This window comes from Rhinopithecus roxellana, chromosome 9, assembly GCF_007565055.1.
Source record: "Rhinopithecus roxellana isolate Shanxi Qingling chromosome 9, ASM756505v1, whole genome shotgun sequence".
Taxonomy (NCBI): Eukaryota; Metazoa; Chordata; class Mammalia; order Primates; family Cercopithecidae; genus Rhinopithecus; species Rhinopithecus roxellana.
The window spans coordinates 137,933,044-137,955,406 of NC_044557.1; positions in this window are offsets into that span (position 1 = coordinate 137,933,044).

Here is a 22,363-nt window from a genome sequence, read left to right on the forward strand (position 1 = left end):
CTTGTACCTCTGGTAGAATTCAGCTGTGAATCCATCTGGTCCTGGACTTTTTTTCGTGGGTAGGCTATTAATTGTTGGCTCAATTTCAGAGCCTACTATTGGTCTATTCAGGGATTCACCTTCTTCCTGGTTTAGTCTTGGGAGAGTATAAGTGTCCAGGAAATTATCCATTTCTTCTAGATTTTCTAGTTGATTTGCGTAGAGGTGTTTATAGTATTCTCTGATGGTAGTTTGTATTTCTGTGGGGTGGGTGGTGATATCCCCTTTATCATATTTTATTGTGTCTATTTGATTCTTCTCTCTTTTCTTCTTTATTAGTCTTGCTAGCGGTCTGTCAATTTTGTTGATTTTTTCAACAAACCAACTCCTGGATTCATTGATTTTTTGGAGGGTTTTTTGTGTCTCTATCTCCTTCAGTTCTGCTCTGATCTTAGTTATTTCTTGCCTTCTGCTAGCTTTTGAATGTGTTTGCTCTTGCCTCTCTAGTTCTTTTAATTGTGATGTTAGAGTGTCAATTTTAGATCTTTCCTGCTTTCTCTTGTGGGCATTTAGTGCTATAAATTTCCCTCTACACACTGCTTTAAATGTGTCCCAGAGATTCTGGTATGTTGTATCTTTGTTCTCATTGGTTTCAAAGAACATCTTTATTTCTTCCTTGATTTCGTTATGTACCCAGTAGTCATTCAGGAGCAGGTTGTTCAGTTTCCATGTAGTTGAGCGGTTTTGATTGAGTTTCTTAGTCCTGAGTTCTAGTTTGATTGCACTGTGGTCTGAGAGACAGTTTGTTATAATTTCTGTTCTTTTACATTTGCTGAGGAGTGCTTTACTTCCAATTATGTGGTCAATTTTGGAATAAGTGCGATGTGGTGCTGAGAAGAATGTATATTCTGTTGATTTGGGGTGGAGAGTTCTATAGATGTCTATTAGGTCCGCTTGGTGCAGAGATGAGTTCAATTCCTGGATATTCTTGTTAACTTTCTGTCTCGTTGATCTGTCTAATGTTGACAGTGGAGTGTTGAAGTCTCCCATTATTATTGTATGGGAGTCTAAGTCTCTTTGTAAGTCTCTAAGGACTTGCTTTATGAATCTGGGTGCTCCTGTGTTGGGTGCATATATATTTAGGATAGTTAGCTCTTCCTGTTGAATTGATCCCTTTACCGTTATGTAATGGCCTTCTTTGTCTCTTTTGATCTTTGATGGTTTAAAGTCTGTTTTATCAGAGACTAGGATTGCAACCCCTGCTTTTTTTTGTTCTCCATTTGCTTGGTAGATCTTCCTCCATCCCTTTATTTTGAGCCTATGTATGTCTCTGCATGTGAGATGGGTCTCCTGAATACAGCAGACTGATGGGTCTTGACTCTTTATCCAGTTTGCCAGACTGTGTCTTTTAATTGGGGCATTTAGCCCATTTACATTTAAGGTTAATATTGTTATGTGTGAACGTGATCTTGCCATTATGATATTAACTGGTTATTTTGCTCGTTAGTTGATGCAGTTTCTTCCTAGCCTCGATGGTCTTTACATTTTGGCATGTTTTTGCAATGGCTGGTACCGGTTGTTCCTTTCCATGTTTAGGGCTTCCTTCAGGGTCTCTTGTAAGGCAGGCCTGGTGGTGACAAAATCTCTAAGCATTTGCTTATCTGTAAAGGATTTTATTTCTCCTTCACTTATGAAACTTAGTTTGGCTGGATATGAAATTCTGGGTTGAAAATTCTTTTCTTTAAGAACGTTGAATATTGGCCCCCACTCTCTTCTGGCTTGTAGAGTTTCTGCCGAGAGATCTGCTGTTAGTCTGATGGGCTTCCCTTTGTGGGTAACCCGACCTTTCTCTCTGGCTGCCCTTAAGATTGTTTCCTTCATTTCAACTTTGGTGAATCTGGCAATTATGTGTCTTGGAGTTGCTCTTCTGGAGGAGTATCTTTGTGGCGTTCTCTGTATTTCCTGAATTTGAATGTTGGCCTGCCCTACTAGGTTGTGGAAGTTCTCCTGGATGATATCCTGAAGAGTGTTTTCCAACTTGGTTCCATTTTCCCCCTCACTTTCAGGGACCCCAATCAGACGTAGATTTGGTCTTTTTACCTAATCCCATACTTCTTGGAGGCTTTGTTCATTTCTTTTTCTTCTTTTTTCTTTTGGTTTCTCTTCTCGCTTCATTTCATTCATTTGATCCTCAATCGCTGATACTCTTTCTTCCAGTCGATCGAGTCGGTTACTGAAGCTTGTGCATTTGTCACGTATTTCTCGTGTCATGGTTTTCATCTCTGTCATTTCGTTTATGACCTTCTCTGCATTAATTAGTCTAGCTGTCAATTCTTCCACTCATTTTTCAAGATTTTTAGTTTCTTTGTGCTGGGTACGTAATTCCTCCTTTAGCTCTGAGAAGTTTGATGGACTGAAGCCTTCTTCTCTCATCTCGTCAAAGTCGTTCTCTGACCAGCTTTGATCCGTTGCTGGCGATGGGCTGCGCCCCTTTGCAGGGGGAGATGCGCTCTTATTTTTTGAATTTCCAGCTTTTCTGCCCTGCTTTTTCCCCATCTTTGTGGTTTTATCTGTCTCTGGTCTTTGATGATGGTGACATACTGATGGGGTTTTGGTATAGGTGTCCTTCCTGTTTGATAGTTTTCCTTCTGACAGTCAGGATCCTCAGCTATAGGTCTGTTGGAGATTGCTTGAGGTCCACTCCAGACCTGTTTGCCTGGGTTTCAGCAGCAGAGATTGCAGAATATAGAATATTGCTGAACAGCGAGTGTACCTGTCTGATTCTTACTTTGGAAGCTTCCTCTCAGGGGTGTACTCCACCCTGCGAGGTGTGGGGTGTCAGACTGCCCCTAGTGGGGATGTCTCCCAGTGAGGCTACTCAGGGGTCAGTGACCCACTTGAGCAGGCAGTCTGTCCTTTCTCAGATCTCAACCTCCGTGTTGGGAGATCCTCTGCTCTCTTCAAAGCTGTCAGAGTCGTCCGCGTCTGCTCAGGCCTCTGCTGCTTCCCCTGTTGTTTTTTTAGCTGTGCCCTGCCCCCAGAGGTGGAGTCTATAGAGACAGGCAGGTTTCCTTGAGCTGCTGTGAGCTCCACCCAGTTCGAGCTTCCCAGCGGCTTTGTTTACCTACTTAAGCCTCAGCAATGGCGGGCGCCCCTCCCCCAGCACCACTGCTGCCTTGCGGTTAGATCGCCGCAGACTGCTGTGTTAGGAATGAGGGAGGCTCCGTGGGTGTGGGACCCTCCTGGCCAGGTGAGGGATATATTCTTCTGGTGTGCCCATTTGCTTAAAGCACGATATTGGGGTGGGAGTTACCCGATTTTCCAGGTGTTGTGTGTCTCAGTTCCCCTGGCTAGGAAAAGGGATTCCCTTCCCCCTTGCGCTTCCCAGGTGAGGCGATGCCTCGCCCTGCTTCAGCTCTCGCTGGTCAGGCTGCAGCAAGTGACCAGCACTGATTGTCCGGCACTCCCTAGTGAGATGACCCCAGTACCTCAGTTGAAAATGCAGAAATCACTGGTCTTCTGTCTCGCTCGCGCTGGGAGTTGGAGACTGGAGCTGTTCCCATTTGGCTATCTCGCTCCGCCCCCTAAACAATTTTTTTATAAGAACTTAAGAGTGGTTGAATTAGTACAATTTTAATTCTTGAGCAGCAATGCATTTTTCAATAAAATTATTTTAACATATTTTTTTCCTCGAGTTAGAATTTATTAAAACATATGATGTCATGTATCTTTAAAGAGCCCTTTAAAATTAGCAATTGATATGAATTATTAAATATTGAAAATGTGTGATGATTGTATTTATATATCTATCTTATAGGTATTAGTAGGCAAATGATGGATTTTCTTTAGGCAGACTAATTTAGAGAGGAGAGATTAATTTTAATAAAAACAGAATATGAAATATTTCAAGAAAATAATTAGTCATTGATTTTCATGCCAGTGTTCCAATCTGAAAATTATCTGTAAACGTTTTTGTTCACTACAGTTTTAATTCTTTAAATATTACTAAAATATTCTGAGAATTTCAATTACTGTTTATTATAGTTGAGATCAGTACCCAGTATTTTTACTATGGCTGTCAAGATATTTCAACAACAAGATGCTACTATCTTAGTCTGTTTGGGCTGCTCTAACAAAATGCCATAATCTGGGTGTTTATAAAAAACAGAAATGTGTTTATCACAGGTCTAGAGGCTGGAAAGTCCAAGATAAAGCAGCAGGCAGATTTGGTGTCTGGCAAGAACCCACTTTCTGATTCATAGGTGGCATCTTCCGTCTGTATCCTTACATGGCATGAACTAAGAGGACTTAGTCCATTCTATGGTTATGACTCATATATACTGTCTTACCTTATCCACACTGATCCTCCCTGGACATCAACCACATTAAACTTTCCTAAGTTTGACTCCACTAATCCATGTTAAGTAAACAACCATAATTATTGAATTAGTTTTTCTTGAGAGGTAAATGGCTACTAATTCCTCTGAAAACCTACCTGTGTATTATTAGGGAGATTTTTAATACCTGGAAGAATATTTTGACTTGTTGGAGAAAACATTTTGAAGAGAGGAGAAAGACTTTTTGAATTCTGTGTCTGTTTGTGTCTTCTAGGAAGCAGATGCCAAGGGCATAGGAGGGAAGAGTGCTTGTGAAAGATAAAGGGGAAAAGAAGCATGGTGAGTCAAGGAGAAACTTAAGACTTTGATGCAGTTCTGACATATGTGTAAGAATATGAGGAAAGATGTAAAATTTGAGTTTCAGAAAGAACTGGGGACTAAGGTACAGCTCTGAGACTGTATGGCCATGCCAGAAAAGGAATGCCGAAGATTGCCTTTAGAGGTGCCCCATGTTGGGCAGAAATGACCAGGTACCAGCACCCTTGCTGTGTTCAGTCATTGCCTGGAAGTGGCTAAGGAAGAAGGTGCATTTGACTTGAACACTGTGGCAGACCCCCAAGGCTCTGGAGCCCGTTGGCAAGATATACTCCTTATAGCAGAGTCTCACTTAGCAAGAGATCTTATCAAAATTGCTGCTGCAAAATTTTTTGCCTAAAACTACATACTCATGTAAAAAGCTACACTGCTGTCACTGTTTTCATCCACACAAAATCACTGTATTCTGAACCTACACATACTTATCCAATGTTTTATTTCTAAATTTTTGCTATGTTTTGACAAAAGTATACAATGACTTTTATCCTGATTTTTGCTGCATTCTTCCTTTTGTTTTCATTATATTCCATTGTATACCTTTGTATTCATCTACGTTTGTTCCATTATTTAATTACTAAATATATACAGCTAAGTCTATTACACATGTAAACTCAGTTAGTTATTTAGATAGGCAATATATGCCCTTTGTAGAAATTTCAAGTGTACTCACACTTTTGTCTGTAGTAGAAGATTCAACTTATGAAGGAGTCCTTCATTAATTATTCTACAAATCTATACCTTTTTAGCACATGCTATAATTCCCCTGCTGTACGTGCAATGCATGCCTTTTATACCACAGCTGTTTTATGTATGTTAAAACTGGACCAAAGTGAGAATTATTTCTTGCATGATTTTTTTTTTTTTCAAGACAGAGCCACGCTCGGTCGCCCAGGCTGGACTGCAGTGGTGCAGTCTTGACTCACTACAGCCTCCGCCCTCTTGGTTCAAGCAATTCTCCTGCCTCAGCCTCCTGAGTAGCTGGGATTATAGGCACCTGCTACCATGCCTGACTAATTTTATTTTTTTATTTTTAGTAGAGGTGGGGTTTCACCATGTTGGCCGGGTTGGTCTCAAACTCGTGACCTCTGCTGATCCAACCCCCTTGGCCTCCTAAAGTGCTAAGATTACAGGTGTGAGCCACCACACCCAGTCTCTTGCGTGATTTCATACATCTTATCTCAAAGAGTGCTCTTTGAGGACATCCTGTTCATGTAGAATGAGCATAACAAAATATAGCATACAAGGGAGTAGTTGGCATGTTTAATAAAAAACCCACATCTAGCAGTGATTGGACTGCTAGATTTGCAGTTTGTGCCTAATGTATTTTCTTTACTCCTGATGGTGATACTTGATTAATGTCATGTGAAAATAGATGGCTTGTAATATATCCTATTTTTTTATTCTAGAAAAAAATACAAATTTATAATCTGAGTGATGATAACTTAGGCACACAGAATAAAGTGAAATTTGTGCTAAATGAAATCTTTCCTGAAGCAGTGGGTCTTCAAATTAACTCTGAGCCAACAAAAAGCTTCAGTTATTTCTACTTACTGATCAGCAGGAATTAATGCTGTAAAGATGTGCAGAAGCTTGGAATGTGATAAAAGGTTCAATGTGGTTGGCCAGATACCATTCATAAGGAGAGGAGCTCTGGCTGACCAAGGGGTATAACCACCTCCCCTTTTATTACTTATTTTCTGTTTATCTTACTTATTATATGGCAAGCTTTCAGTGAAAGCTGAGAAAAGTTGTATGTAATGTAGAAGGCAAGATGAAAACAGAGGAGAAATACATTGGCAGACAGATAGGATCTAAGAAGAGATGCAGAGAGCAGTCTTGACATATAAAAAAATAGTCACTAGAGAGGGACAGAGATAGATCAATTCTTATCAGAGCCTTTGCCTCTCTGAGTGGCAGAGAATCACCTTCACAGCAACACTCTGCTCACAAACTATTTTTTTCTTTACTTTATACTTGATAGAGTTGTCTTCTTAATTATACATTATAATACATGTAAGATGCTTAGAACAGTGTATGGCATATGACAAGCCTTCTAGAAATGTAATCTTCTATAAAGCACAGTAATGCTACAAGTACAGCAAGTGTGATGGCTAATTTTAGGTGTCGACTTGATCAAATTAAGGAATACCTGGAGACTTAGATAGCTAGTAAAGCAATACTTCTGGGTGTGTCTATGAGGGTGTCTTTAAAGGAGATTGGCATGTAAGTTGGACTGAGTGGAAAGGATCTGCCCTCAATGTGGATAGGGGTCCAGATAGAACAAAAAGAATCTCTCTCTGTCTTTTTTCCTCTCTCTCTGCCTTGCAGCTGAGACACTGTTCTTTTCCTGCCCTTGGGCTCAGAACTCCAAGTGTTCTGGCCTTTGGACTTCAGGATTGATAGCAGCATCCCCTCTCAATGCCCCAGGTTCTTTGCCCTTCAGTGTCAGATTGAAGGGTTACATCACTGGGTTTTCTGATTCTGAACATAGAAAATAGAGCCAAGAGAGTGATAGATACAGATCAGTTCTTTTTTTTTTTTTTTAATTTTTTTATTTTTAGATGGAGTCTTGCTCTTGCTCTGTTGCCCAGGTTGAAGTGTAGTGGCACAATCTTGGCTCACTGCAACTTCCACCTCTCATGTTCAAGGAATTCTCTTGTCTCAGCCTCCTTAGTAGCTGGGAATACCAGCACCCACCACCTTTCCTGGCTAATTTTTGCATTTTTAGTAGAGACAGGGTTTCACTCTATGGGTCAGGCTGATTTTGAACTCCTGACCTCAGGTTATTCACCTGCCTAGGACTCCCAACATGTTGGGATTACAGGCATGAGCCACCACACCTGGCTGACACAGATCAATTCTAACTAGAGTCTTCACCTCTCTGAGAGGTAAAGAATCACCTTTACAGCGACATTCTGCTCACAAACATCTTGGAGAACTTATTTTGCTTTGCTTTATGCTTAAAATAGCTGTCTTTTTAAGTATACATGAGAGTACACATAAGATGCTGAGAATGGTGCATAGAATATGACCAGCCTCTGTAAGCATAAGTTCCAGTCTTTTGGACTTGGATTAAGCCACACTATTGGTTTCACAGAGACTCCAGCTTCCAGACAGTCTGTTGTGGGGCTTCTCAGCCTCCATTATCATGTAAGCCAATTCCTCTAATAAATCGCCTCTTTATCTATCCATCCGTCCATCCATCCATCCATCCATCCATCCATCCATCCATCCATCCATGCATCCATCATCCAGATAACTATCTGGCTATCTATCCATCCATTCATTCCTCCCGTCAGAGTACTCCAGATACTGGTTCTATCTAGAGAACCCTGACTGATACAGAAGGTAATATGGTTCAGCAAGTCTAAGAAAGGGAGAGGGAGACTCATTCTGTATGGTAGTGCGCTGCTTCCTTACCATTTTCATGTCAGAGAACACAAACAAGTACAAACGCACACACTTGAGTGCATGCACTTCTGGGGATAATTATGTCCTTCAACACTTTGGAGAAAACTGAAAAGAAAACTATAAGTCTAATCTCTCACTCCTTCTGATACTTTAAAAAACACATTATTTAAGGTTGTTGCACAGGTGTTTCCTTAGAGATGTTTTTAAAGTAGACAGTGTTATCGTGAATTTGTTACTTGGTTTCCACAATTCTTGGAACAAACTTCACTGGAGTCAGACTTTCCAGAGCTGCATTATTATTATTTTCCTATTCATTTTCCTTTTTAAAAATAAACTAATATTATTTTACTCAAACTGCACACAATGAATAACTGAATGCTGAGTGTAAATAGTATAATTCTTTTTCCTCCTTATAATTTTATATAAGGAATTCGAAGAGGATTGTCAAATATTAAAAATAGCAGTAACTGGGTAAAAGAGAAATGGTGCACACTGACATACTAGCGATGCAGACTCAAGGAGATTAAACATTTTGTTCATGAATTGGGTGAAAAATAATGGTTGGTTTAATGGCAACATAAAATTCAGACTTTATCCCAGTTTGGTGTTTAATAAGCTAAAATGACCATCAGTCAATTTAGTATTAAAGATTTTGTGAGTCAAATATACTTTTTTCCCTGTAATATCAGCAGTCTACATCTTAATAATACTTTATAAATATCAAATCATCAATATTTATTTACTGTATTTTTACATGTATTTGGAAATCTTAAATCCATTGTATGCAAAATGTATCATTATTTGTGAACACAAGCAGTGCACACAAATAAGCTGCAGCTTTAATAACATTCTCTGTCCCAAATAGACCTGCAATATAATAAAATGTTTGTAGTTGATATTAAACGTAATAGATGAGGTTAGGAATGAGTCATATTCTACTCTACCTCCATTGGACCTACGATCTAATTAGACTGTTCACACTAAATTTGTGCCCTTGTTAGTTAAGATCACTCTACTAAGTGCTAATTTTATACACCAAATAAACAATGCCGGGCACATCTTGAAATGCAGTATTTGTGTTTGAGAAAGACAATTCACATCAAAGGACAATCAGTCTAGAATGTAGGAAATGGCTTATTACATCTCTGCTTAGACATCACCATATGTACTGAAGAGGTCGTAACACTCAATAGGTTGGGCTTGTACAGTCAAAGCAGAGGAATAGACAACAAGAGAATTGAGAGCATGAAACTGGGTGGGCTTGCATATTAGTAAGTCCTGTGAGGAGACGAGTTGGGAATGAGAATTTGTGTACCTGTCTTTAATTCTTTATGAGAACAGAAAACTTAGGTACCCATCTCCTATGAGAAACTTAACTCTGCTTAGAAAGTTCTTCCTGCGATACTGTATCCCAAATGTCTGACAAAAGATACCCTATAAAATTGCATTATAGAAGGTAAACTTGATCCAAGGTCATAGTCATGGAGGCAAAATAGTCTGCGTGATCGAAGTTAGATACTGAAAGTATAAAAGGACCACTTGGGAAGAGGGGCAGGTGAGAAAGGTAGAATTTTGAGGACCATAACACATGTAGTTGCTGAAAGATGTCCCTCCGTGATGGCAGTATATTCACAAGAAGAGATTCCCAACTTCCAGAAATTATTTCATGACTAGATTTTTGATGAAAGGTTAGATCTGAGGATAAAAGTTTAGAAAAGCCTGTAGTATTTACACATTTACTGAAGGAGTGTGTATGGGAAATGAAGAGAGGAGGAAAGAGCTTGCCCTAGTCAGGCATCCAAATATTTTCCAACTTAAAGGCTCAAAGGGGAAACTAAAGTTTGTTTTTTTTACTCTTCAATTGCTATGTATGCAGGTAGTTTTGCTTAAGAGAAAAAGTAAATGTTAGAATGGATGTCCTCTCATTTCATTTTGTAAAGCTTTCACTGATGGGTTTTCCAGTATTGTAGACATCTCCTATGTCATTCATATTGTGGTTCTATGTATTCTGGAGGGAGATGCAGTTGAATTGGAATTTCTCATCAAATTTTTCTTTCCTTTTTTTTCTTTTCTTTTTTTTTTTTTTTGTGACAGAGTCTCAGTCTGTCTCCTAGGCTGGAGTGCAGTGGCGCAATCTCGACTGGCTGCAACCTCCACCTCCCGGGTTCAAGTGATTCTCCTGCCTCAGCCTCCTGAGTAGCTGAAATTACAGGTGCACACCACCATGCCCGGCTAATATTTGTATTTTTAGTAGAGATGGGGTTTCACCATGTTGGTCAGCCTGGTCTCAAACTCCTGACATCGTGATCTGCCTGCCTCAGCCTCCTAAAGTGCTGGGATTACAGGCGTGAGCCACCATGCCCGGCTGTCATCCAATATTAAGCTTAATTTCTGCACTCATGTGAGAGTTCTCAAATAGTTGTCTCACCAGAACTTGTAAGGCTGCAGTAGCACTTTTTAAATGTTACTAAATTTCTTTTTTTCTGTCCAGCTTCTGTGGAAAACATGTTCAAGTTCATTAGATCAAACTTGATGAGAGTGACTGACACCTGAGAATCAAACCGACACACTCCTCAGCATTGAGTCTGAAAGTCACAGAAGGTATTGTTTAAACCTCCTTAAGATGGCCTTGAAGTATGAGTTTTGTAGCAAATTAAGAATAAGGACTAGAGCCATTCCATAGAATAGATAGATTATTTGGGGGGAAAATAAGATCTTTGGAATTTTATATTTTCAAGGACAAAAGTTAAGAAGGAATAGCAAGAAAGAATGATGAACATATGATGAACATTCCTAAACATACAGTATCTGGGTTAAATTCATGGTAAGAGATCCTTACTTAAATGTATGTGTTATAACACCTTGGTTAGCTTATAGACTAACCTGAGTTTTAAAATAAAATAAATTTTACTACAGTAAAATTTCAGATATCTGGTTGTCTCAGAGGATAAGAAATGTGTGTGCATCCAATTCCAAAGCATAGAAGCTTTAGAATGAGGACAGTATAATTATGGCAGAAAGTGCTGTCACTAGAAGTGTGGCTGCTCCTTCCTTTGGATAGTGTTGCTAAGCAATGGCTTCCCAGCCAAGGACTACGTGTTCAGGTGTCTTTTGGCAAAAGATATGGTCATGCGATATAACTTCAAAACATCAACAAAGGCAATTATATGGATGTCTTTTTCCTTCTACTTCCTGCGGAGTGTGAACAGGTGGTTCCCAGAGATTAAAAAACTATCTTAGTGTTTTCTGCAATGCGTATGGGGAAACTATTGCATAAAAAGGCTGCGTTTCACTGAGGGAGTACTTGAAATGATGGGAGTAGATGAGCCACCCGGGGAAAGTTTATAGAATGAAAACAGTAGTGGGTTAAAGACAAAAGCCTAAGAAATACCAATACGTGAAAGATAAGAGGGGGGTATAAGAAAAGCACACAAATATCTTGGAATGATTGGTGAAGACCCTTAAACAGAGGAAAAGTGGCCAGAGACCTGGAAGGGAATATTGTGTCCGTGACAGGGGAATAGAGAATTTGAAGATGACGAGGAGTGTTTTGCTACTGGCACTGGCAATAATACAGGGGAAGAAAAGTATTCATTCATTTTGAAACTTTACAATTTTGGGAATGACTTGAGAGTAACTTCAAATGGATATTGGGGACAAAATTTTGAGTGTTTTTTGAATAAGGACAGAGAAGTGGGGGAGTAAGTATCACAGAGTAGACAGCTCTACAGAAGGCTCAATGCAAGGGGAGAAAGGGGAGCTTTATGGAAGGAATCACAGGCTCGAACGAGGGGATGAGGGCGTATTTATTGGTTAAAAGAATGAATTCAATAAAGGGAGCAAAGCAACACAAATGGTGGAGAGGAGATCAGATAGTTTAGCCTGGTCTTAGAGACAGTAGGAGACGAAATTTAAAATGTGGGTGATGGAACTGGATTTAAAGAAGAAAGGGACAGATTCGTATCTTTGGATTAAAGCAAATAAGGATGATTGCTGAGCTTGGCAAATTTGCAGTAAGAAAGAGGCATAAATTGAACCATGTCCACATTCACTTTTCTTCTAGCCTCCATATAATAGAAGATACTATTGGCTGCCTTGAAAGACAGATTGTGGTTGTATTGCTTGCATGAACTCTGGCAAATCATCCAACCATCTAAATAAACAATTGACAAATATTAATCCAGAATTTACTACATTCTAGGAACTTTAAGAAGTATAGTGGAAAACAAGGTATGCGTGTTACTCTTTTTTCCTTTTTAGAGATTTTGATATAGTGGGAAATGTTACTAAATTACAATTGATTAAAATGTGTCTCTTTAGAAAATAAGAGAATGGGATTTAAGTGTTTATCAGATTGTTTCTTACTAAGAAGTTAAACAAATCTGAGGAATTTAACACAAACAAGGGAGGAGACCAATTTACAGTGTGTGGTTTATATTTATCGTCATCTGCTATCAGATTAATATTAAACTTGAAAATTCAAATACATGACAGAAGTAGCAAAATAGGGCTTTACATTGTAATGAAGTGCATATTCACAAGAATAAATATAATTGCAATGTCTGTACTCAAATGGATGCTTAGTAAAGAATTATGGTCAATATCAAAGGCCTCTTGAAAATTTCAAAGTGACATGATAAATGTAGAATTCTTCTGTTATAATAGTCAAATCTTTATTATTTGCTTGCTCTCTTCGTCTCTCAAATGTCTGTGTCTGTGTACACATTCTTTAGTTCCGTCAGAGTAAATTAGTTACCTTAAATCTACATTATTGACTTACTAGTGATTCAGTTGTCCCCATCCCAGAAGTAAATCATCTAAGGTTAAAAGTTTATTCATAAATGTGCAAATCAGTTTATTAAAAACTTAAGTCTTTTTAAAAAATTTATTTTTATTATACTTTAAGTTCTGGGATAAATGTGCAGAACATCTGGGTTTGTTACGTAGATATACCCGTGCTATGGTGGTTTGCTGCACCCATCAACCCGTCATCTACATTAGGTATTTCTCCTAATGCTATCCCTCCCCTTACCTCCTCACAGTGAAGACATTTTTCACATTCAAAAAATACTAAATAACTTGGGATTTATTTTTTAAAAATACATAGTTGATGTAGTTTGGATGTTTGTTCCATCCAAACCTCAAGGTGAAATGTAATTCCCAATATTGAATGTGGAGAATAGTGGAAGGTATAGGATCATGGGGTAGATCCCTCGTGAATGGCTTTGTGCCCTTCTCACAGTAGTGATTGAGTTCTCACTCTGAATTGATGCCAGATCTGGTTGTTCAAAAGAGTGTGGCATCCTCCTTTCTCCACAGCTTGCTCCCACTGTAGCCATGTAATGCACTCCTCTACCTTCACTTTCTGCCATGACTGGAAACTTCCTGAGGCCCTCACCCAGAAGTAGAAGCAGACCACACACTTCTGGTGCACCCTGCAGACCTGGAAGCCAATGAAACATCTTTACTTTATAAATTAACCAGTCTCTTACCCAATGCCAGAATGGACTGAAACAACAGTATAAAATTAGTGTAACTTCTGATCATGGTCCCACTTTCTATTACAGACTTTCAATATTCTAGAAATACAGTGCTAATTATAAGCCTTTTCACAATGACTAAAGTAGTAGATATGGTTTGGTTCTATGTTCCCACCCAAATCTCACCTTGAATTGTAATAATCCCCACTTGTCAAGGGCAGGACCAGATTGAGATAATTAAATCATGGGAGAGTTTTCCCCCATGTTGTTCTTGTGATAGTGAATGAGTTCTCAGGAGATCTGAAGATTTTATAAGAGGCTTCCCCCTTTGCTTGGCTCTCATTCTCTCTCCTGTCACCCTATGAAGACGTGCCGTCTGCCATGACTGTACTTTTACTGAGGCCTAACCGGCCATGTGAAACTGTGAGCCATTTAAATCTCTTTTCTTTATAACCTACCCAGTCTTGGGTATTCCTTCATAGCAGCCTGAGAATGGACTAACACAGTAGCTTTACAGAGTGAAATGTCACGAGCCAGTAAAGAAAAATAGTTATTCAATCAGTGAAAATCTGTCCTTCAGTAAAGAATGTCTTTAGGTCAGCTTGTGCTACAGGTGCAAGGCATGGTTATTCTAAAATAAGTATCATCCACAGGAAAGAGATCCTTCAAGGCAAGAGAGATGGAGCTATTGGAATATTCATCTTCCTTGATCAAAATACCCTTCATTGGGAAAATACTCACTTCTCCTGCAAAAATACCACAGCCGTCTGGTAAGTCATTTATGACACAGCCTTAAACACTTTGAAGGTAAGTAATGCAATTTGATGTATATTTCCATTTGTCATTTATAAACTATTTTATATTGCCCTATTTCCTCAAAAAGAGTACTCCTACATGCAGAAAACATGTTGTGTAGGCTGTTTCTCTCCTACAATGCCTGGCAGAATATTGGATATTTGGAAACATAAATATCTGTGTTTTGAATACCTCAATGTTGTAATCTGTGAGACTCATTCTAGAAAACCACTGAAGTGCTATTTTGATGAGTATTGCAATGATATTTGAAAGCATTGCTAAAATGGACTGATTATGATATTTTGGGAGTTTTTTTCTAAATTATTTTCTCATTCCCCATCTTCGTATGATGCAGTATGACAAACTAAGTAATATTCATTATCCCATTTTGAACAAGAAAAATAAAATGCATCTTGGTGTTCAGTTAAGTTACAAACGACATCTAGGTGTCAACACCTTTTTGGTTCCAGAAAAGACTTTCAAATTATTCTGCTTAACACTGACATTTATAAAATGCTTTATATTTTTCAAAATGCCTTCACATAATGAAATTTTTCCTAGCAACACAAGGTTGCTATTAATTCAATAGAAAAAATACTCCAGTAGTGAAATTTCACTGCCTTGAATGTGCAGCAAGCAAAACCATCTATTTTACACTGCAAAGCAAACCAGGCATTTTCAAGAATAGCTAGTAGTCTGACGCTTCTGGAAAAAACATTACATAGTAAAGGTCTAGAGGGAGTTCTGGAGAACATTCAAGAAGGATCTGCATTGATTTTAAAAACATTAGAATCCAGCTACTAAAGTCCAGAATAGAAACTGAGTACTTAAAGCTTCTTTCAAGTCAACATTTTTCTGGTAGAATGTATTTTACATACAATGTGATCATTTCAGATAACGAAATAGTGGGTGATATCATTCAAATATCTCCTTAAAAACAATTGTTGATTTTTCCCCCCCGTAAGTCTACTTTAAAACAAATAAACAACAACAAAAAAAACTTAAAAATCACATTGAAAGTTGAAGTTTTTATTATAGTGCTCTGAGCTTGAGTAACTATAGGTAAATTTAAATGATGTAATTATAACAATGAAGTGTGGAACTGGTAAGACATTTCCAGCTTATAATATGTCATGTAGACAAATTAATCATCACCCAGGAACTTGAAATGCTCTAAGTGTTGAATTTTAACATATTTAAAATTGATGTCTACCTTTATATTAGGAGAACTTATAATGCTTAAAGTAAACCACTCAAATATTTCAAATGATTACATACATAGACAAATAATATTCCATATTATTATGATTTTTCCAGCTGGTATATGATATACTGTTGATAATGCAGTCTCTTAGGAAAAGACAAACATTTCTAGCATTGTTCTCCCAGAATGTTTGAAGTATTGGTGTTTGTCTGGATGTGCACTAGACAATCCAGGTATATAAATGATCAATGTTGTTCTTTAACACAGTTCTAAGTCACTGGGGGAGAATGGATAGTCTGGTTTAGGGGGCTGATTTTATGAAGAACTTCTAGGTGTACATACAAGAAGTGGGTTCATAAGCATGAAGCCCTGCAAGGCATTACATGAATGAATAAAATGCCTCTTCAAAGTAGGTCCTCCAAAAGATCTGCCTGAATGATGAAGCAAGTGGTAGAAGTGTTAACAAAAATAATCAGTTTTTTATAAACATATATGGCAAGGATTGTTTTGCCAAGTCAGCAACTCCCCAAAATATGGTGCCTTGACATGCTGTGTGCTTTGAAAATTGCAAGGGCTCAGAAATAAACCTCAGGACCATGGTCTCTCTATGACCGTTCCTCTGTGCCCCAGTCTTTCTGACCCTTTCTGAAAGCACTAGGAGAAGCTCCCTCTAGAATTTTCTTATCTGAGAAAACTTCTTTCCAAAAAAAATGCGGTTATTTTAAGCCCCCCTCCCTAGGAATGTCACCAAATAACCTGGAAAGATCAACCACCAAAGAAGATAAAAGACTGGGGGTCTCCACCATGCCCAGATAGACTTTTTAATCTATCTTCTGTGAACAGCTCCAACAGACTGCCTGAGAGACTTTATCTGCCTAGTAAGACAACCTTTCTTCTAGTGAACCATATGGTCTGAACAATGGGCCAGTTCATTTCCTCACTCTCCTTCTTCTGTGAATAAGCCATCTGGTCCATCTTTGAGTTCATAATTTAAACAATTCCCATGCACATGTGTGCACATAATAGTAATATATTTGTTATTTTTTCTCTTGTTATCCTGTCTTTTGTTATAGGAGTGTCAGCCATAGACCCTTTATAAAGGGGAGAAAAGAAATCACTCCATTTGCATCCATAGAAAGATTTTTGTATGCAATCTGTGGGTGATTTAAAGCAGTGGTCCCCAATCTTTTTGGCACCAGGGACTGGTTTCATGGAAGACAATTTTTCCATCAACTCAAGGGCAGGGAATGGTTTGGGGATGATTCAAGAACAATACCTTTATTTTGCACTTTAATTCTGTTATTATTGTAATATAGAAGGAAATAATTATACAACTCACCGTAATGTAGAATCAGTGGGATGCCTGAGCTTGTTTTCCTGGAAATAGATGATCCCCATCTTGGGCTGATGGGAGAGAGTGATACCCAAATTGTGTTGCTTATGTCCAGTGTACTCCATAATCCCGTTGTGGTTGCTGTCACTGCAGAAAATCCTGCTTCACTAAGGTAGGATGTTGGAAATGGAAGCTGGCTTTTCAATGCTTTTCTGGCAACTTCAAGATATCCCTCTGCCTTGACTTTAATCCAGAATGTATGGAGACATTGAAATTGTCTCAAACATAGTTTTAAGGCCAGTGTCATTTGCAATCTCAAGCAGCTGATCCTCTTCCGGCGCGGACGAAGCTGATTCACCTGTCTTATTCACAAATGGGTTGCACATCCATTCCTTCTTAGTTTGGGGTTCTTTTGTGGTTGGGAAGTAATGCTCAAACTCTTTTGAAAGCTGATATATGTCACCATGCAGCACTTGGGGCAAAGAAGGTCCTGGCTCAGTCCCTTTCAAAATCTTTGCTAATGTTTGAAACATGTCAGAAATGCCAATGTTGATTCATCACTACCACAACTCCAGTTTGGCTTTGAATGCAGCCACTTTATCTGTTGACTTTAACACAGTTGTCATTTTCCCCTGAAATGACAGATCGAGTTTGTTGAGCAGGTTGAATATGTCACACAAGTAAGCAAGTTTTGCGACCCATTCTGTGTCACTGAAATGTGCTGCCAGTGCTGACTGTTTTTCTAAAAGAAGTCTCTGGAGTGATTCCTACAACTCGAAAATTCTGGCCAGTGATCTACTTTTAGAAAGCCATCTCATTTCTCTGTATAAGAGAAGACGTGTATGCTCTGCGTCCATCTCCTCACAGAGCTGCACAAATAGACGTGAATTAACGCATGCACTTTAATGTGGTTGTTAATTTTAATCACATCCTGCAAAATGTTGTTAAGTTCAGGTGACATTTTGTAGCTAGCCAGCATTTCTCTATGGATGACAGAGTGTGCAGACTTAGATTCAGAAGCGACCTCTTTGATCCGAGTGAGATTTAAGTGATTATCATGTTGAAATGTTATACAATTACATGATAATTCCTATTGTTAATAGAAATGCTTATGCAGTGAAAAGATCTATGAGTTGGAATATTTGTTTTATTGTTTTCAATCTAAATATTGTACGTTTAATGTATGAAAAGACCATTAAACTCCCATCACTGAAACGTAATAACTGCCTCATGTATCTATACAATGTTTCAAGGGTATTTTTAGGCCATTTAGGCTTTTTTTTTTTTTTTTTTTTTTTTTTTTTAAGACAGTTTCCTTCTGCCGCCCAGGCTGGAGAGCAGTGGCATGGTCTTGGTGCACTAAAACCTCTGTCTCCGGGGTTCAAGTTATTCTCCTGCCTTGGCCTCCTGAGTAGCTGGGATTGTAGGCACCCGCCGTAATACCTGGTTAATTTTTGTATTTTTAGTAGAGATGGGGTTTTACCATGCTGGCCAGGCTTGTCTCGAATCCCTGACCTCAGGTGATCCATCCACCTCAGCCTTCCAAAGTGCTGGGATGACAGACGTGAGCCACCCCGCCCGGCCTAAGCTTTTTAATTTATAATAAATATCCACTCAAAGATTTCCTGTTAAATTTAGTGCAATATTTTAAGTGATTGGCACGACTTTATTTTTGTTTATTTTTTAACTTTTAAGTTCAGGGGTGCAAGTGCAGGTTTGTTACATAGGTAAAATGTGTCATAGGGGTTTGCTGCCCATATGATTTCATCATTCATGTATTAAGCCTGGTACCCATTAGTTATTTTTTTATCCTCTCTTTACTTCCACCTTCCACCCTGTGAATGGCCCCAGTGTGTGTGGTTCCCCTCTGTGTGTCCATGTGTTCTCATCATTTAGCTCCCACTTACAAGTGACAACATGTAGTATTTGGTTTTCTGTTTCTGAGTAGTTTGCTGAAGATAATGGTCTCCAGCTCCATCTATCTCCCTACAAAGGACATGATCTTGTTCTTTTTATGGTTGCATAGTAGTCCATGGTGAACAAGTACCACATTTTCTTTATTCAGTCTATCATTGTTGGACATTTAGGTTGATTCTGTCTTTGCTATTGTGAATAGTGCTACGATGAAAATTAGTGCACGTGTATCTTTATAATAGAATGAATTATATGCCTTCAGGTGTACAGCCAGTAATGGGATTGTGGGGTTCCATTTGAGCAATCACCACACTGTCTTCCATAATAGCAGAACAAAGTTTCACTCTTACCAATAGTGTATAAGTATTGTTTTTCTCCATAACCTTACCAGCATCTGAGTTTTTGATTTTTGTTTTCTTTTGACGTTTTAATAATTACCATTCTGACTGGTGTGAGATAGTATCTCATTGTGGTTTGTATTTTCATTTCTCTAGTGATCAGTGATATTGAGCTTTTCTTCATAAGATTATTGGCTAAATGTATCTCTTTTGAAAAGAAACTGTTCATGTCCTCTGCCCACGTTTTTTATGGGATTGTTTACATGTAAATTTATTTAAGTTCCTTATAGATGCTGGATATTAGACCTTTGTCAGATGCATAGTTTGCAAAAATTTTCTCCCATTCTGTAGGTCATCTGTTTACTGTTTTGATAGCTTATTTTGATATGAAGAAGATCTTTAGTTTAATTAGATACCATTTGTCAATATTTGCTTTTGTTGCAATTGCTTCTGGCATTTCGTTATAAAATCTTTGCCCATGCCTATGACCTGAATGGTATTGCCTAGGTTGTCTTCCAGGGTTTTTATAGTATGGGGTTTTAGATTTACATCTTTAATCAATCTTGAGTTGATTTTTGTATATGGTGTAAGGAGGGGGTCCAATTCAATCTTCTGCGTATGGTTAGCCAGTTATCCAGGCACCATTCATTGAATAGGAAATCATTTCCCCCATTGCTTTTGTTAGGTTTGTTGAAGATTAGAAAGTTGCAGGTGTGCAGTCTTATTCCTGGGTTCTCTATTCTTTCATTCATCTATGTGTCTCTTTTTGTATCAGTACCATGCTGCTTTGGTTATTGTAGCACTGTAGTATAGTCAGATATCAGGTAACGTGATGTCTCCAGTTTTGCTAGAATTACCTTGGCTATTTGAGCTCTTTTTTGATTCCATATGAATTTTAACATAGCTTTTTTTTGGTGAAGAATGTCATTGATAGCTGTCTAGGAATAGCATTGAATCTATGAATTGCTTTGAGCAGTATGATGATTTTAATGATGTTGATACTTCATATCCATGAGCATGAAATGTTTTTCTAGTTGTTTGTGTCATCTCTGAATTCCTTGCACATAGATTCACAGCTGAATTCTAACAGATATGCAAAGAACAACTGGTACCATTCCTCCTGAATCTATTCCAGAAAATTAAGGAGGAGAGAGTCCTCCATAACTCGTTCTATGAGGCCAGCATCATCTTGATACCAAAGGCTGACAAAGATAGAACAAAAACAGAAAACTTCAGGCTAATATATTTGATGAGCATCAGTGCAAAAATCATCAGCAAAATATTGGCAAACCAAATCTAACAGCACATCAGAAAGCTAATCCACTATGATCAAGTAGACTTCATCCCCATGATGCAAGTTTGGTTCAACAAATGCAAATCAATAAATGTAATTCATTACATAAACAGAACTGAAGACAAAGACCACATGATTACCTCAATAGAAACAGGAAAGAGTTTCAATAAAGCTCAACAACCATTCAGGTTAAAAACTCTCAATGAGCTAGGTATTGAAGGAATATACTTCAAAATAATAAGAGCTATCTATGACAAACCCATAGCCAACATCATACCAAATGGGCAAAAGGTGCAAGTATTTCCCTTGAAAAATGGCACAAAACTAGAATGCCCTATCTCACCACTTCTATATAATATAGTATTCGAAGTCCTGGCCAGGGCAATCAGGGAAGAGAAGGAAATAAAGGCATCCAAATAAGAAGAGAGAAAGTCAAATGATCTGTGTTTACAAACGCTATGATCCTATATCTAGAAAACCTCATATTCTTGGCCCAAAAGCTCCTTAAGTTGATAAACAACTTCAGCAAAGTCTCAGGATACAAAATCAATGTGCAAAAATCACTGACATTCCTATACACTAACCACAGTAAAACCAAGAATCAAATCAAGAATAAACTTTCATTCACAGTTGCCACAAAAAACAACAACAACAACAACAACAAAACACAGCAACAACAACAAAAACACCTAGAAATACAGCTAACAGGTGAAATATCTCTACAAAGAGAACTACAAACTAGTGCTCAGATAATTGTATTTTAAATTTAAGAATTATCACTAAATTTTATTCTTAAACTGAAAATTTAAAAATGACATTTCAATTTGGTATCTGCTATTGTTTCAAATCTTAGGATGCTTTTTTCTATACTACAGAATTATTCAAAGTAATATTTGTGTGAGAATATAGGCTAGTAGAACATTATGTATTTATTTATTCATTCATTCTTTAGCTCATGGACTTGATATGCACTATGCTATAGGTACTTGGCTAGACTGGGGATGTAGAGATAAAGACACACACCTTTCCCCATAAGATGGTGAAGTAGAGTGCTGAGAACAGACATTTAAACCTACCATGGGGTAAGCACCATAACACCCTCTCTCTGTCTTGCCCTCATTAGCCTGGATCTTTTGTGGCGTACGTGACTCCTGTTGTGTAGATAGAGTCAGTCTAAAGCTCCTTGGATCTTGGGCCAGAATGTTGTGACTTTGAATCCTGTTTGCCACTTACAGATGTGTAACATTGGATAAGTTTCTTAATTTCTCTTGTCTCCTCATGTATAAAGTGTGGGTAATATACCCTTGTAAAAATTATAATATTGAACCTAAGGAGTTTAACACATTCATAAATTAGATTAAGAACTCAAAACAAATTGACTACTAATACAATTATTATAATTGCCAAACTTTAGTCGTCCTATATTTTTCTCTGTTATCTCACATTTAATCTGTTAATATGTCTCTATCTGTCTCTACTTAATTTTAGTGTTGTAAGAACCAGATAATAGTAAATTCTGGTTTTTCCTTACCTTTGTGGATCTTTGACGAACGTGACAAAAACAAGCAATGTGGAAAGGATTCCCTATTTAATAAATGGTGTTGGGAAAACTGGCTACCTATAGGCAGAAAACTGAAACTGGACCCCTTCCTTGCACCTTATACAAAAATTAACTAAAGATGGATTAAAGACTTAAAGGTAAGACCTAAAACCATAAAAACTCTAGAACAAAACCAAGGCAATAGCATTCAGGACATAGGCAAGGGCAAAGACTTCATGACTAAAACACCAAAAGGAATAGCAACAAAAGCCAGAATAGACAAACTAGATCTAATTAAACTAAAAAACTTCTGCACAGCCAAAGAAACTATCATCAGAGTAAACAGGCAACATACAGAATGGG